The following is an 18,033-nucleotide window of genomic DNA, read 5'->3' as shown; positions in this document are numbered from 1 at the left end:
TACACAATGCAGAGTACAACCCAGTGAGGAGACATAATCATCAAAAAGGTGCATTTGATAAATCTTGTGGGATATTCTACAGATTTGACAAGTATTTGGGGCTAGAAAGACATAATTTTTAAAAAATAGAAAGACATAATTTTAAGGAAAGGTCTGCAGACAAACTTGCCAAAAGGCCATAAAACTGCTCAATAGGAAATAAAATAGAAAAAACAACTCACAAGCATACAACTCACAATCATTGACAAAATGCTGCAGATTGCGACATAGTGATTTAAAAATATGACATTATGCTGGAAGTGCCTCTTGGGAAAATTGGTACAAAATGCCTTCTTTCAAAATTACTACTTTGACTTTTAGGCAAACTGGTCGTCAGAGTTACTGGTTAGGCAAAGAGGTTTTAGGTGGGCTGGCTTCATGCTGATTGGTCTGTTACCTCCCTAATCACCCCCCAAAGCTCTAATTTTCCATGAAACCAAGGAGAAGGGGGGTGGTGGCAGGGCCAGAGAACTTAATACAGACCCAGGAGTGTGCAGCCCTTCAATAGCTTTCAGAGCTCTTTTTAAAAATAACTCATTTTATCATCCTAATGACTGGATGACACAGTCCCCCAACTCCTGTTTCACAAGTGAGAAATGAGAAAATGGGCTCAGAGTGGTGAAGCCAGCAAGTGAACCTAGAATCTGGACTTTGAATTCTAGAAGGCAAATTATTTCTATGGTACTATAGAAGTTTCCCCAATTACAGGGAAGACTGAAGTACAAAATGTGTCTGGTATTCTCAGTTTAAGTGCAGAAGAAGTAGATGGCATGGTGTAGACTGGTGGCATCACTCACACTGCCTCCAGAGGTCCAATCGCATTTGCATAAGTTGGCAGGAGGACAGTGGGCAGTGAAGGTGAGGACAGGACAGGGAGCAGCCACCTGGGTCCTCTGGGCATAGGTAACCCACTGGATGCTGGTCACAGGTGACTGCCAGTCTGATCTTCTTGGGGCAGAGAATGAGGGAAAGGTGAGCTGATAGCCTTCTGGGAAGGTAATTAGACATCAAATCAAAAGAAGGCAGGACATATGGGTTGCCACCCTTTGGCAATATCTTGACCAAATAAACACAGCAAAATCAGAATAGAGGGTTGTTTTGAAAATGCAGAGGTAAAGAGAAAAAGGCACTCATTTAACTGTTCCTGGACGATGAGTCCTAGACCAGGAGGTTGAAGGGTGGGGGTGGGGGACAGACAACTTGAGAAACAACAGGGGGACTTCAAGTCCCCCTGGAAATGAGGCGGTTTCCAAAGTGCCAGAGATTCGGGGGGCAAACAGACCCAGGCCCAGACACACGACTTCTTAGGCACCCAGAGGTGGTGTCAAATGAGCCAGAGCCCTCCAAAGCCTAACATCTCAGACTCTCCCACAAGCCCTGGCTGACTCGGTACCACCAACTGGGGCTGGGCTCAGCCATTGTGGAGGGAGCTATGGGGCCTGGCCCATAGCAGCCATTCTGAAGTACTTCTATAACTTTATTGTTCGGGCCCAAAAGTTCTTCAACTGAATTGCTCAATCCAACATTTCTTTCTGACCAGCGTGAGCTCAGGCCAGCTAACCGTGAAAGGCAACAGCAGAGAAGACTCACTATGTTCCGCTCCCAACCCTAGAAGGGGCTGCAAACTCAGCTAGCATTTCCCTGGAACCCCCAAATGGAAGGCCTCTCCAGGGCCCCTTTGAAAAGGCCATTTTTCCTGATATAACTGGCCAGTGCCCACAAAAGGAGCCCAGCAAGGGGCTTCCCTCCTAATGGCCCCCCGAGGTCTTTAGGCAATGGCCAGAGCCGTATCCAGAACATGTCCTTGAATATTTCAAATCAGGGGTCAACAGACTTTTTCTGTAAAGGGCCAGGTAGCATTTTCGACTTTGTGGGGGCCATTCCATCTCGGGCTCGACTACCCCAGTGAGTGGTGCTAAAGCAACCACGGACAAAATGTAAATGAATAGATGTAGCTGTGTTTCAACCAAACTTTATTTATAAAAACAGGTGGCAGGTCACAGTTTGCCAAATCCTGTCTAAACTCTGCCCTTGAACCTTTGCCTGGGGCCTGAAGAGAAGACTTACATTCTCCAGTAGGATCTAGAATGAAGGGAATTTCATAAACTGATTATGAGCTGGCCTCTGCGCCATGCTAATCTGATAATAATCGTACTGACAAAGGGCTTTCAGTGGAAGGGGAAGTCTGGGTCAGATCAGGGTTCAAATCCCAGTGTCATTGTTCACTTATCTGTGAGAACTTAAAAGGCAGTGTCTTGATCTCCATGAGCCCTGTTTCCAAATCTGGCAGGATGCTATGCCTACTTTTCAAGGCAGTGGTCAAATTTGAATGAAATGATGCGGGGAAAGTGTTGGGCAGCGTGCCCAGCCCATGGTACAAGCTCACTAGCAGGAGCTAATGTTATCTCTGCTAAACCTGCCTCTAAACCTGAGAAGTGGACAGGGTAGTCATCATTATCTCCAATTTATAGAGGGGGGAAACGGGCTCAGGGAGGTCAAGTCACTTGCTCAAATTCAGAGCCAATAATTGACCAGTCAAGCCTCAAATCTGGCTCTGTCCTCACCTAGGGTCAGCTGTCACGCTCTCACTAGGGGTCTGCTTCCCCACTGTGAGTGTGCCTTGGCCCCTGGAAGCTTCTGGTGTCCCAGACAACACATTGGGCCTCCCTAGGGACAGACTGGGCCCTCAGCACTTTCCTCTGTGGCAGTGATAGTTCTTGAAGCACTTGGGATAGGATTTCCAAGCCAGGCTCATTCTCTGGGAGGCTGACCTGGCCCTTTCATTCCTCTCTACACAAGGCCAGGGGCCCAGAAACCCAAGTCCCAGTCTTGAATCTGCTTCCACCCAGGGCTTGTTGGGTAGCTTGGCAAAGTCTCTCCTTCGCCCTTTCTGGGCCTCTGCCTCCTCACCTGCCCTTGAAGTGAGGTCTCCTTGAAGGTCTCCTTGAAATGAGAAGCACCTGCTTGTTGGGGTCCCAGCAAACAGCGAGGATGCTTCAAGCCACCCTCCAGAGGGAATCCAGGGCCTGGCCTAAGGACTTGTAGTGGGGAGCTCTGGGAGACGAAATGGACATATAGCAGGAAATGGGAACCTTGGCCAGTGAGGAAGGCCACCACTGTGTTATGCAGGTCCGTACAACCTTCCCTTGGTCCCAAAGGCTGCCATAAAGTCCATTTTGTACTTTTTTTAGAATGAAAGCAAAATGCTTTCTAATCTCCCCTGGGTGTAGCCTAGCCAGCCCAATGGCCTGAAACTAGAGGTTTAGCACTCTGGAGCCTAACGTCATCTTGGCCAGTAACTGGCTGTGTGGCCCTTAACAGGTTAGTTCATCTTTAGGGAGGCTCCCAGTACCCCCTCATCACCTATTATCATAGCTCAACAATCTCTGCTTACGCTACCTCAGACACACAGAATCCTAGAAGAACAAAGCTGGAAGGCAAGTGGGAGGTCATTCAGTCCCCCAGTGGGACTCAGAAAACGAAAGTGGCTCATTTAAGGGCCACAGATAGGTGGTGCGAGCAAACATGCTGGAACACTTCCTACGGGCCAAGCCCTGTTGGGACATCACCTGTCCTGACTTCATCTCCATCACAAGTCGATTTTCTAGCTGAGGAGTCTAAGGCATGGAGAACCTAAGTCTATCTGAGGACCCTCTGTGGTGTGTAAAAACAAAAGAGAAGGCACTTTATTTTTTTTTTGATACTTTATTTATTCATTCATGAGGCACACAGAGAGAGGCAGAGGGAGAAGCAGGCTCCCCACGGGGAGCCCGATGCCAGACCGGGTCCTAGGATGCAGGGACCACGACCTGAGCCCTGAGCCGAAGGCAGATGCTCAAGCACTGAACCACCCAGGTGCCCCAGGTGGCTTTATTTACTTATTTTTTTTGTATATTTTTTATTGGAGTTCTATTTGCCAACATATAGCAAAACACCCAGTGCTCATCCCGTCAAGTGTTCCACTCAGTACCCGTCACCCAGTCACCCCAGCCCCCCGCCCACCTCCCTTTCCACTATCCCTTGTTCGTTTCCCAGAGTTAGGAGTCTCTCATGTTCTGTCACCCTCTCTGATATTTCCCACTCAAAGGCAGTGTTGAAATGCAAAGCATTCAGTCAAGGGCGGCTGTCACCTGTCACCTCTGGGGAGGACTTCACTCTAGCACCCCCAGGCCCTGGACGGCAGAAATGCTGCACCTGCAGGACCAGGGGAGATGTGCCTCCTCCCAAGTCCAGGTTTCCATAAAGGCAGTCTCTGGCTCCCTCCCCAGCAAGTGTGGGGACAGGGGCCAGTGGCTGGGACACAGTGATGAGGTTTCATCCCCTGTCTGTAGGTATCCAACCTTGCTCAGAGCCTAGAGTTCTCTCACCTCCTTCAGAGAACTCCCAACTCCTCGAGTGTGGGCAGGGTGGGAAGCTAAGGAGAGATACGCAAAGCAGAGGCAAGGATCCCATGGGGTAGAGAGAAGCTGGAGGAGGGGTTTTGTGAGGGAAGCTCACCACTCAGCCCCTTCGCCTCCATCAGAGATCTCAGACACTGCTTCAGCCAGAGTCCCGGGCTGATTTCCTTCCTTCCCCACCCGACTGTGGACCACCTCCCACCTCAGCTCCATCTCCCTCCCTGCCTCATCCCCTCTCCCAAACTGCCGACAAGCTTCAGGTCCCATGGCTTGTGCAAGTTTCTCCTCAACCGAGACTAACGTTTTCAGAACTCAAGCGTAAGAAAAGCCCATCTTGCATCTTGCCTGCCCTTACCCTGTGTGAGCGTGAGTGATTGTTGAGGAGGGACAATAGAGGAGACTTGCTCCTCTCTTTGTCCCTGGAAGGCTGAGGGGAAAGATGCATGGGGTAGTGTGACAGCCCTTGCTGCCTGTGGCTTCCACCGTGCCCTCTGTACCCCTTGCTGCACCCTTGGCTCCAGCATTTGCTGTGCAGGAGTGGGTTTTCACCCACAACTTTCAGGAAGCAGAAACTGGGAAGGTCTCAGCCTAAGGTACCTCTTTCCCCTTTCTTGGAACTCTTCTAGTCTATCCAGGCTTCCCTTCCCTAGCCACCCCACACCCGCCTCTCCAAATCCTCCAGGTGCCAGCCAACTCAGCCTCCCCCAGGAAATCTTACAGGATGCTCCTCTACTCTGAAGGTCATGGCAGGTGATGCCCGGATGGGAAGCTAGGTGTGTCTCCCTCCTAATCCTGTGTGCTTGCCAACTATACTCTTTCTTGCCAGACTGCTCATGGCTGTAACCACAGTGGAGGTGACAATGCCCACAGTGATGATGACCAGGGAATATAATGGTTGTGCCTTCCAGCATGGGATCTGGAAAAAAAAAAAACACAGCAAACCCTGGCTCCTCTAAGTACTAAGCCTGGGCCAGTTGTATTGTATCTAAAATAGAAATCGTTTGACCCTCAACTCTATGGTCAACTAATATTTGACAAAGCAGGAAGGACTATCCACTGGAAAAAAGACAGTCTCTTCAAGAAATGGTGCTGGGAAAACTGGACATCCACATGCAGAAGAATGAAACTAGACCATTCTCTTACACCATACACAAAGATAAAGTCAAAATGGATGAAAGATCTAAATGGGAGACAAGAATCCATCAAAATCCTAGAGGAGAACACAGGCAACACCTTTTTGAACTTGGCCACAGCAACTTCTTGCAAGATACATCCAAGAAGGCAAGGGAAACAAAAGCAAAAATGAACTGTTGGGAATTAACCAAGATAAAAAGCTCCTGCACAGCAAAAGAAACAGTCAACAAAACTGAAAGACAACCTACAGAATGGCAGAAGACATTTGCAAATGACCTTTCAGATAAAGGGCTAGTATCTAAGATCTATAAAGAACTTCTTAAACTCAACAGTAAAGAAACAAACAATCCAATCATGAAATGGGCAAAAGACATGAAGAGAAATCTCACAGAGGAAGACGTAGACATGGCCAACATGCACATGAGAAAATGCTCTGCATCACTTGCCATCAGGGAAATACAAATCAAAACCACAATGAGATACCACCTCACACCAGTGAGAATGGGGAAAATTAGCAAGGCAGGAAACCACAAATGTTGGAGAGGATGCGGAGAAAAGGGAACCCTCCTGCACTGTTGGTGGGAATGTGAACTGGTGCAGCCACTCTGGAAAACTGTGTGGAGGTTCCTCAAAGAATTAAAAATAGACCTGCCCTACGACCCAGCAATCGCCCTGCTGGGGATTAACCCCAAAGATACAGATGAAGTGAAACGCCTGGACACCTGCACCTTGATGTTTATAGCAGCAATGTCCACAATAGCCAAACTGTGGAAGGAGCCTCGGTGTCCATCGAAAGATGATGGATAAAGAAGCTGTGGTCTATGTATACAATGGAATATTCCTCAGCCATTAGAAACGACAAATACCCACCATTCGCTTCGACGTAGATGGAACTGGAGGGTATTATGCTCAGTGAAATAAGTCAATCGGAAAAGGACAAACATTATATGGTCTCATTCATTTGGGGAATATAAAAATTAGTGAAAGGGAATAAAGGTAAAGGAGAGGAAATGAGTGAAAATATCAGTGAGGGTGACAAAACATGAGAGACCCCTAACTCTGGGAAATGAACAAGGGGTAGTGGTAGGGGAGGTGAGCGGGAGGTTGGGGTGACTGGGTGATGGGCACTGAGGGGGGCACTTGGTGGGATGAGCACTGGGTGTTATGCTATATGTTGGCAAATTGAACCCCAATTAAAAAAAAGAAAAAAAAATAATAAAATAAAATAAAATAGAAATCGTGAGGCTCTTGGGTGGCTCAGTTGGTTAAGCATCTGCCTTCAGCTCAGGTCATGATCTTGGGGTCCTGGGATCAAGTCCTGAGTGGGGCTCTCTGCTTGATGGGGAGCCTGCTTCTCCCTCTCCCTCTGCCATTCCCCCTGCTTGTGCCATCTCACTCTTGTTCTCTTTCAAATAAATAAATGGATAAAATCTTTAAAATAAAAATAAATAAAATAGAAATCATAATCCATAGCTTCCTTACAGGCTTGTAGTAAAGCTCAAGTGAAGTTAAAATGAAGTTAAAATGTTTGGTACACTGAAGAGTGCCATATTTGTGTGAACTGGGGGAACAATGCACACTTTCCAGTTTGCCCAGGAAAGTGCTTTGTCACATGCAAAGTGCCATAGAAATTCATTTCCCAACATTCAACAAATGATTGAGTGCCTACTATGTGCCACTTCTCTTACCATCTGGTGAGGAAGATCGATGTTATTCAAAAATCACAAGGGATATCTGACTGTAGCTGTGGTAAAGGCTCCGGGAGAAAGCACAGGGCTCCAGGAAGGTTTATTATAGAGAGACCTCTAAGTCTAGTGTGGGGAGGGGGTTCAGAGAGGCTTTCTTGAGGAGAAGTGGCGGCTGAGACCTCAGGGTGAGTAGAGGGTAAGCAGGAGAATGGGAATTTCTGGCGGAGGGAGCCTGAGCCTGAATCCAAGCGCCAAGAAGGGAGTGAGCAGGAGTGATTTATTCTTAAACCCATTTCACAAACAGGGCGTGGGTCCTGGCAGGGGCTATGACTCGAAGAATGAGAGGTTCCATTGAACTCCTTTGTGCCCGCTGATTCTCTTCCAGGCCTTGGGCAGAGCTAGAGCAGGGGCCTGCCATGGGACCTAAGACGTCCTCTTCCAATAACTTGCCCAATGCTCTCTCAGGTTCACCAGCTGGATGGGAGGGACCGAGGCTCCCACCCACAGAAGCGGGTGGCTAGGTGCACCTGGGCCAGCTTGCAGGCTAGAGAGGCACTTTGAAAACTTCTTAGACGCTCCACTTTCCCTTCTCTCTGCCTCCCTTTCTCCTCCAGTTAGTTCCCTTAGTCTCTGGGTGAAATTCACTGGGAGAGAGCATGAGAGGCTGCCCCCTGCTGGCCGATACTGGGGACTGCAGGGACTTCTTCCTGCCTGAGCCGGGCCTTGGTCTGGACCTTTGAAGGGAAAGAAGCTCCTGAGGTCAGCTCATCGGTACCATTCTGCAGGAGCTGTGAGAACGAGCAGACCGAGGTGGGTGCAGAGGGGAGGCTGATCGAAGTTATTCGAAGCTAACTCTCTTAGTTGCCTCCGCTGCATAATTCTGAGTCTGTGAATGATCTTCTGGGTGTGAATGTATGTCTCATGACTTAAGAGATCGTGTGGGTGCAAGGGTGTGTCTACATCATGAGTGTAGATGGGCTATGTGTGTGAGTGTGTGTACACTGACTGGGGCAGGTACACATCTTTGCTCCAAGATTTGTACTGTATTACAGTCTGTGTACATGCTAACTATGGTTGTGGGTGATGCATGGTGTGTGTGGGGGGAGAAGTTGCCAACCAAGGGTACCAGGGGTGAAGTTATCCAGCTTGTGGTTGCAAAAGGCAGCAGCTGTCCCTCTAAATCCAAGCCAGGCTCTCTTTGCATCTGTACCAGATGGTCCTAGGCTATCTGGCTCTTGGGCTGTTCCAAGGAATATTTCTTTGTCCCAGCCAGAGTACCTTGCTAGCAGGTACACACCTACATCCTCACAGCTACTGGGGGAAATCTTGCTGCTTTTGGAGGCAATAAGCAAATTTGATTTCTGCATGTGCTCATGAGAGAGGCCTGAAGTGATAGTGCAGGCTTCCTGGATGTTTTTGGCCTGCAAACATTCTGAGCAGTCAGTGCTGATCATGCCATGCTGCTTCTTAAAGTTTTTTAATGGCACCCCTGTCCACTCCCCACATTGCCAATATACATATATATTTTTTAATCTGGAGCTTCAGGAGACCATGACTTAGGGTATTTCTCTAGTTCTCAAGCCTGACAGGAGGGTGTTTTAAGCCCTTCTTCCTAACCCCTCCAAATGCCAAGAAAATGTTAGTCCACCTTAGTAGTCTCAGCAGGCAAAATTCCTTGGTGAGGCCATCAGCCATCAGTTAAATACTGGAGTCATTAGGTTGGGTTCAGAAGTATCAGATCAGAGTCTAATGACTCTCTTGGGCTTTACCCAAAGGCCCAGCTTTCTGAGTAAGCTCAGAAGTAAGGAAGCTATGGAGGATTCAAGTTCAGGTTCAAGTGAATGCTCAGGAGCAGGCCTAGCCTTGTCCTTTGTCCATGGGTGAGGCACACTGGCCACACCCACAGCATTTCTAGGAAACACCTTCTTCTGCTCCCTGGGCTTTGGCCTCAGCTCTTCCTGAGAGAATGCAAACTGGGGGAGCCGATTTCTGATTTCCACAGGTGACTGCTGGGCGGAATCCCTCCTCTGTGGCCAGCTGGTGACTTGCCCTTTCCACCTTCTGTCCTCCCCATATGCCCTGAGGATTGCTTGATGTATGATCCAGGGGAAGCTGCCCTCCCAGTTCTACCACTTGGTAGCTGCCTCATTCTCCCCCTCTAAGCTTCACCTCCCTTATCTATAACATGGGGGTGATAATTGTATCTCTTGAGTTGTCTTGAGGCTCAATTAAGACACTGAATCCTAAAGCGCTTGGGAAAAAAAAAAAAACATTGCTGGAAGCATGCAAGGGATGAATGTAAAGCTCTAAGGTGCTCTCCTCAGTCAGCTCCCCAGTGGGGCAGTCTCACTCTTGCCAGAATCCCAGTTTTCACTTCCAGCGTGCTCAGGTAGATTTGTAAACAACAATCACATAGAATTCCAGTGTTGGCAAGAACCTCTGTTGAGCCATCATTAGATCAGATAAGCTAATATTTGTTGAGGACTTATTATATGCTAGGTACTGTTCAAAGTGTGTTACATATATTATTATACTCACTTAATTCCCACAACCCCATGAGCTATAAACTCTTATTATCCCCATTTTACAGATGAGGAAACCAAGGCTCAATAAGCTTCAGTAAACTGTCCAGTCACATAGCTAGTCAGTTGGGCCAAGATTTGAAGCCTGGAAGTCTGGCTCCAGAATCCATGCTCTTAATCATTGTGCTCCATGAATTCTACGCGGTCTTCACTAAGCAGTTGTTTTTGCCTCTGTTTGCACACCTCCAGTGGTGGGGAGCTCATCACTTCTCAAGGTAGCCTGTTCTAGCTGTGGCTGCTAGAATCTTCTTGCAAGCCTTTGGTGATCCAGACCACACAAAGATCTCAATTCCCTGAAGACTCAAGCAGGAGGAAGGCTACAGACAGAAGACTACAGAAAGCAAATGTTCTTCCTGTACCCCAACACACCCAGACCCTCTGATCCCATTTCCTTTGACTTGCCCACACCTTCTCCTCAAATGGAGATTGAAGCAGGAAGTAAGGTGGTTCCCTTTGCCTCACTATCCCTCTTTCAGCTGAGGAGAGTGAGTGAAGTATAGGCATTCCTATACGTAGAGCCCAGGACATACACAGTGCTCATTGTATTAATAGGCAGTCAATAAGGGGTGCCTGGGTGGCTCAGAAGGTTAAGCATCTGCCTTTGGCTTGGGTCCTGAGATCAAACCCCATGTCAAGCAGGGAGCCTGCTTTTCCCTCTCCCTCTGCCTGCTGCTCCCCCTGCTTGTACTCTCTCTTACTCTCTCTGTCAAATAAATAAATAAAATCTTTAAAAAAAATAGGCGGTCAATAAATCCTGAATGAGTAAGTGGACAAGTGAATGAAGAACAGATTCACAGCCTCCTTTCCTGCTAACCTCAAGCTCCTGGAAGAGTTACTTTTGCATTGTGCTTTGAGATCCTTAAAAGCAGCATTTCCATGGTAACGAGGCATAGCCTGCCACTCTTCAGGGCCAAATTCTTTCCTGTCTCATTGACTCTGAACTCGCTCCAGAAAAGATCCTTCCTTCAGTGTCTGTGGAGTGGTCACTATCAAGTGGAAGACCTGCAGAGTGTGCACTGCCATGGGTGGATCCCCCAGTGCACATCTCCTCCGGGAAGCTCTGGGCTGATCAACCTTGGGGGGGGGGTTTCCATGGTAACAACACTAGGGTAATGGGTTTCCAGGGTGATGGTGTGCTACTGCTAAGATTGCACGGGACAGGACCACACAGGGCCAGTGAGTTGAAAAGATGCTAATAACACCTTTCTGAGTCTCCATGACAACAACATTCAAGCACCAGGGTAGGCTTTGTCCCAAATGCAGATTAGACCCCACCATCCATACTCAGCAAGAACACCCTGGGAGGCAGGCCACTGGCCCAGTGTTCTGCTGTTCCCTCCCAAGACTGAGCACTAGCCAGGGCTTATTCCCCCATCCGAGCCCCCCTCACCATACTGTTCTTCATGGTGTTTGGTTGAAGCAATCTGAGTTCAGGCAGTTAAGACTGTCAGGGAGAAGGGGTGGGCAGGAAGAGGGCTCGGGCTGGTTGGCATGGAAGAAAATGGAACTTTGGGGCCACTTTAGGGTCAGGAAAATCTCTTGATAGGGCTGCTCCCAGGCCACAGGGCTCATGCACTCTGGAGCTGAGGAAGAAGCCAGGGGCCACCTCCCCCTAGCAAAGCCAGAAGCATGGGGCCAGAGTTTTCAAATCAAACTACTTTTAAAGCTGTGGCACATATGAATTCCATCAAAGCAGTGTCTGGAGGCCTGGAGTTTCATCCATTCAGTCTTATCCCTCTCCCTACCAGTGTCGCCCAAAGCCCTAGCCTTCTGTGAAGCACAATCTGAAAAGCCTCTGGCCTAGGCCAGTCCCTCATAGTCAGGATGTAGAGGCTAACTGGGGACCAGAGAGGACAGGAGACTTGCCCAATGCCCCACAGCCAGTCACTAGTATAGCCAGCGCTAAAATCCAGGACTCTCACGCTGGTGGGGTCACTCCCCATCAACCAGGAAGATATGAACCTCCCGAGTGGTGTCTAACTTGGGCTCTTCGAATTCCCAAAGGCCACTAGGGCTTCTGTCTTCCTACCTATTCATGGGAGGGTATGATAAGAATCTGGAGAGGAGAGGTTACATTGTAGGGGCAGGCAAAATGTTTAGGATGGACCCTCCAGATTGACATATTTGAGCACCTACTATGTGTCAGACATTTGGTTAGAACATGCATTCTGTGCTAGACATCATCCTATTTCTTCCTCGTAACAAGCTATTTAGATAGGCATAATGACCTTCATTTAGCAGGCAGGAAAATAGAAGCTTTGAGGGTTATCTGAAGCTTGGGTCTACTAAACATTGAGCATCTCTTCAGCAGAGATGCCTCCTTACTGATCCAGCAGGAGATGCTGGGATAAATGCTAACCCATAACCTATCTCTGGTAACGTTGATCTGAAGCAGATGGATGAATTAGAAACATTAGAGACCCCTTCCTGGCTACCCACCCCCACTAATATCCATATCTAACTGCCCCATCAGAGACGACTGAAGGGTAAATTCAATCTTGAGGGCCAGGCGTGTGATTTCTTCACAACTCACACAGCTGCCGAGCCACAATGGGCAGAACATCTTGAGTTGGGATGGGGCGGGGTGGAGGGGTGATTCCTAGTTGCCAGGGAAAATCAGGGAAAGGTGTGAGGGACGCCACATCTGTCATGTGGAAAGTCTAGGGCTGCAGCATACAAAGCTCCGTCCCCAGGTGGTGGGCCTGGTGGGGGTGGTCGTACTTTGGCCGCCCCCAGGAACTGGCCAAGTGTGTGGGCTCCGGTGAAAAGCTTGCCAGGACTTCACTGGGACTCAGGGGGCACTGAGCTCCCTCAGGTCGCTCCTCTCTCTAGACATCTTTCCCCTCCTTTAGATCCCACCTCCTGTGGGATCCCTTTCCTTCTCAGCCTGCTTGCCTCACATCTTTCCTCCATTGCACCACCTCCTGCCTCCACTGGAGCTTCTTTGTCTTTACTTCCTCTGCTGCACTGGGAAGTGCCTGTGACAAGGAGTCCAAGTGCTGACCCTGGCTCCTAGCTCAGTGACTCATTTACTTCACTGGGCCTCAGTTGTCTTCTCTGTAAACTGGGCTGTGGCAAGGATCGGGCAAGACATCCACTGAAAGAGTCAAGTTCTCGGGAAGACTATCCCTGGCATCCTAGACCAGTTTGGATTAAATGTCGATTTGGGCTCCTTTTTGGGCCTCCCCAGGCCTCTGGCTGCCCCCTTGATGGCCCCCCTGACATGGCAGAGTAACCGTTCACTAGTTGCTCTCCTTCCTTAGACTCTGTGGGCTGTGTGACTGCAGGGGGCAAGCCCCCCACCAGGCCCCCGGCATGCCCACAGAGTAGGTGGCTAGGAAGTATTAAAGGAACAGAGATAGCAACAGGCTGCCAGGTCCACTCTTTCTCCTTCGCTTTTCAAACTTTCCTACCCTAGTACAGTTTCCTTAGGGCCCCTCAGACACCTGCAAAGGTCTGAGAGACTTGAGTCAAGGCCCTCATTGGGGCCAAAGGCCTGACAGGCCTTTGTTGGAGCGCCTCCGGCCCCATGACACGTAGAGGCCATGTGGAAGGACACGGGACTTTGGCAACTCCAACCGGTGCCCTGTGATGCCACCGCTAGGCCAAGGTGGCTTTGAATGAGTGGGTCTTTGGCTGGCAGGGCCAGTGGCTCCACTCTGAGCTGCCCTTCTCAGACAGAAGGCAGTGTAGTCTCATGGTTAGGAGCAGAGACATTCGAGTCAGATGGCCACTTCTCAGCTATGACTATGGGCGAGCTACTGAACTTAACAGAGCCAGTTCCCTGATCTGTAAAATGGATGTGTTGATGGCGTCTGCCTCATAGGGATCTTGTATGCCAGTGCTCTGAGCGTGTGTGTGTGTGTGTGTGTGTGTGTGTGTGTGTTTCTAATACTGCTTGGCACCAAGGAAACATGAGTAAGAATTGAAGAGGAAAGTAAGGGGGAAGTCTCCATCCCAAGTGACGGTGGGGCTTCCCTCCTTCTAATACCCCCTCATCGCCACCACCCCAGTGTCTTGTCAGAGTTAAGTCCCATGGGAAGAAAGCCTAGCCTTTCTGGGCTATTCCAGTCTCACTGATTTGGAATCAGGGAGACCCTGAGCAGGGCAGCGTTTTCTACCCCCATGGCATGGTCCTTCCCCCATCTCTCCAGGAGCAATCACTTTCATTTATTTACAATGCATTTGTTAAGCACTCATTGCATGCCACTCCCATGCCTTCTCAAGCGTGGCTTCATCAGTTCCTTAAAAGAAGTTCTGCATCAGCTGCCTAGCCATCCTTTCTTCCTTAGCTTCGAGTCTCCTTCAAACCGTGGTCCTCCCCCTCGACCTCTCAGTAGCTCTGTGACCTTGGATCAAACTCTTCCTTATTCTGCTCTTTAATTTCCCTATATAAAAAATTAGGCCCAGGATGCCTGGGTGGCTCTGTCTGTTAAACCTCTGCCTTCAGCTCAGGTCATGATCTCAGATCCTGGGATCAAGCCTCACATCGGACTCCCTACTCAGTGTGGAGCTCGCTTCTCCTTCTCCCTCTGCTTGCCGCTCCCCCTGCTTGTGTTCTCTTTCTCTTTTTGTCAAATAAATAAAATACTTTTTTAAAAAATGAGGCTCTAGAAGGTCTCTGAGAACCCTTATAGCTCAGGTGGTTCCAGATGACCGGTCATCATTGTTTCCTTGTCCCAGGGTCAGGGTGAGTTGTGTGTGTCCTGGGCTCACGAATGGCAGGGCTTGGGTTCCCTGCCAGCTGGAAGAGACACAGCCCCTAGTGGTGGGGTGCTCCTGTTCTCCCCAGGAAGGGCTAAGGCTGTGGTGAGGGAGAGGGTGTGGCCAGAGACAGGGATTCCCAGAGGAAGACTGCCACCTCTCCAATGAGTTCCCAAATGTTGCCCAAGGCTGGCCAGGCTCCAGCTGAAAAAGGGGAAGATGGGTGTTGGCAAGGCTCGATAAAAGCAGCTGCTCCCTGCTCTCTACAGGTGGTTGGAGAGGTGGCATGGAGGGGCTAGAAGAGGAATTCATGGGGACAGCTCCTCCACAGTGAGGGATGGCTCCCTGAGCCATGAGCCTCCCCCAAGGGGCTTTGCTTGGCCCATATAGACTCAGCATCTCTCCTGCATGTGCTGCCTCACTGGGCCTGATCAGAGTCCTGTGGACTGTGATGCATACACCTCACCAGACTACTGAACAGGGGCTTCCCCATGGCCCCCTCCTCCAAAGTCACTCAATTGGAGCTATAGCCCCTTGACAGTCAAGGAATTCTCACTCCTTTCTAGCTGTAGTCTGCCTTGCTTTAACTGAAACTGTAGCCCCTCATTTAGTTCCCTTGGGGTGAAGAGAAGTTCCTCAACTTTATAGGCACAAGGGAGCCAAGGTTGATTCTGGAGCAGTGGAATAGCATGCTGCAAGTGCTGGGGCCTACTGAGGAGCCAGCCCCGGACTTGAAACACTTGGACATGGAATACCCGACTCTTAGTCCTGACTCGGACTCTTACTGGCTGTATGACCTTGGGAAAGTTACTTCCCCTTCTCTGTACCTGTTTCTTCATCTGTAAAATGGGGATGATGCCATAACCTGCTCTGCCAACCTCACTGGGTGGGTGTGAGGATCAAATGAGAATGTGTATATTGAAGTACATGTTATATAAATGCTCAGTGGTGGATGAGAAGATGCCCTGCCTCTTTCCCCAGGAGTCCGGCTCCATGCTTTACCTTTCCCCTCTACTACCTGTAATGTTCACCTCCCTGCTGGCTCCTTGCCTTCCCCTTGGCTTTCCTACGTCCTCGGAGCTTCTGTCCACTGGCATACAGCAGTGAAGTGAGACAAATGGTCTCTGCCAGCTGCCTTTATCTTCTGTCCATAGCACATCCTCCTGCTCCTGCTCTCTGCTTTCCACCCTCCACCCATTTCACCCTTCATCCTCCTTGATGTCGCTGCAGACATTTGATCCCACTGATCCTTCACCCATCTAAGTCCTCTGGCTTCTGTGGTAGGCAGCTTCATGATGGTCCCCATGATCCCTGCCTCCTGGTATCCCCACCCTCATTCAATCACTCCCTGAGTGTGTGATGACACCTAGTGACTCGCTTCTCATGGATGGAATGTGGCAAATGTGATAGGCTATCATTTCCAAGGTTAGATCCTAAGACTTTAACTCCTGTCTTTCTCACACTCTCTCTTAGCATCTGTAGCTTGCGTGCACTGAGGAAACTGGCTGCCATGTTGTGACCTGCCCTGTGGAGCATTACACATGGCCAGGAACTGAGGGTGGCTGACAGCAGGACCCTTGTACTTGCTACTTCTTATCCCAGAATGTTCTTCTCCTGAATATCAGCATGGTCTAGTCCCTCACAAACTTCAATATTTGCTTAAATGCCACCATCTCCATAAACTCCCCCCCCCAAACAATGTTATACCTTTGACTTGTTTATTTATTGCTCTCCTCTCTGCATGCTAGAATGTAAACTCCAGGAGGGCAGGGGTTTTGTCTGGTGTATTCTATAAGCCTGGCAGGTGGGGGCAGCTTCCATCCAGAAAAGTGTACCTATCATCAAGGAAGAGTTCTGGAAAAGTCTCACTCCACACCCACAGCAAAAGTAGTTTCTGATTCTGTCCCATCTGATATCTTCCCTGGAAAAATGGGCTGCGTGCGGGCCTATGTATGAGAGCATGTGTGGAACTATGTGGAAGTGGGTAGGATTGGGAATAGGGAGTGTGTGTGTGCGTTAACTGTGGAGTAACCGTGTGTATGTGCTCAGGAGGGAGGGGGAAAGATGCCCTCCTGGGGCTTTTAGGGCGAGTCTAAGCCCCCCCCAAGATTCCATCTCTGACCTCCAGCAGGTGTGCTTATGGTACAGCCAGCCTGGACAGACTCTTTCAAGAGTGTCCCTTGAGGAGCCAAGAATGGAGGTGACTATTTGGCCAAGCATCTCTGAGGGGGTGGGGGGAAGCTTCAGGCATTTCCCCTCCTGAGCCAAAGGAATGCCGGAGAAGTCCTGAGAACAATGGGGAGCGGACAGCCGCTCAGCGGACCTGTGACGTGCGGACCCCCGAGAGGGTGCACAGCTGCCTGCCCGAACCTGGGGCATGGGGGCCGGGTGGGTGGGATCCGTGAAGGAGGAAGCCGGAAGCAGCTGGGGATGACACCAAGAGGCATTTCCCGCCTCAGGATGCCCTCCCGCTTTCTTCACTGCCGCTGCAGCTGCAAAAGCAAAAACTGCAGCTTCCCTCTGGCCCCCAGTGGCTGTCCTACAGGTTGGGAGCCCGGGCCCCAGGCCGCCTCACTCCCAGCTGCCATCCCTGTCCCTGAGGGAGGCAGGCAGCTCCCCTAAGCCACAGTGGATGGGACCTAATGGGGCCCTTTGTGAGTTTAAGGTGATTGTCTAGAGCTCTCTCCCTGCCGACCCCAGGCTTATAATGAGAGCAGCTGGGGCTGAGGGCATTGGGGTCTGGAAGATCGCACCGGGCCCCAGATAAGTTGAGGCCTCTCCTTGGAGAGCCCATCCCACCACCAGAAGTTCCAGAACTTCTCAAACTTCTTTGCACCACAACACACTCTAAATGTGCTCCCATTGCCATCCTCAGATTGCGATAACAACTACCTCTCCACCCCGGATTTGTAGGACACAAGGCCACATGTCTTAGGGATGCTTCATGGCAACTCCAGGGTTCTGCCTGGGGAAGACAGGCCAGGCGGGGGCCATGTGCCATCCCTGCACGAAGCTAGAACCTCACCCTTCGTCTCCCATTTAAGGCCTGCTGGAGTGAAAACGACCTTGTCCTAGGGTAACCCAACTCTATTGCTATATGTAAGAATAATCCTGAATTCAACCTTGTTAATAATAAAAAGTCACTCATTGGCAGACTTTATTATTAGCAATATGCCTCATAACCGATCCGCCATAACTCTGTAGTCGACAGAAATGGCTCCCTCCAGAGCCTGCTCTGGAATCGATTGCCTAAGAGGGGCTCCAGGCAGTGGCCCCCTTTGGAATGTCTCAGTCAGGATGGGGAGGACTGTGGCGCCAGATGGCAGGCTGCAGTAGGGGCAAGTCCTTGGGCTGTGCACACAGCAGCAGCACTTGGTTCCTGCCACCTTGAGCAGCCTGCTCACCACACCCTACGTACACAGCGCACAGCCCAAAGACTAAGGGACAGAAGCACCGTAGTCCCTGAAGACCAAAGGTGACAACACACTT

Source organism: Vulpes lagopus, chromosome X (genome assembly GCF_018345385.1).
Source record: "Vulpes lagopus strain Blue_001 chromosome X, ASM1834538v1, whole genome shotgun sequence".
NCBI lineage: Eukaryota > Metazoa > Chordata > Mammalia > Carnivora > Canidae > Vulpes > Vulpes lagopus.
Note: the sequence above shows the minus strand (reverse complement) of the source record.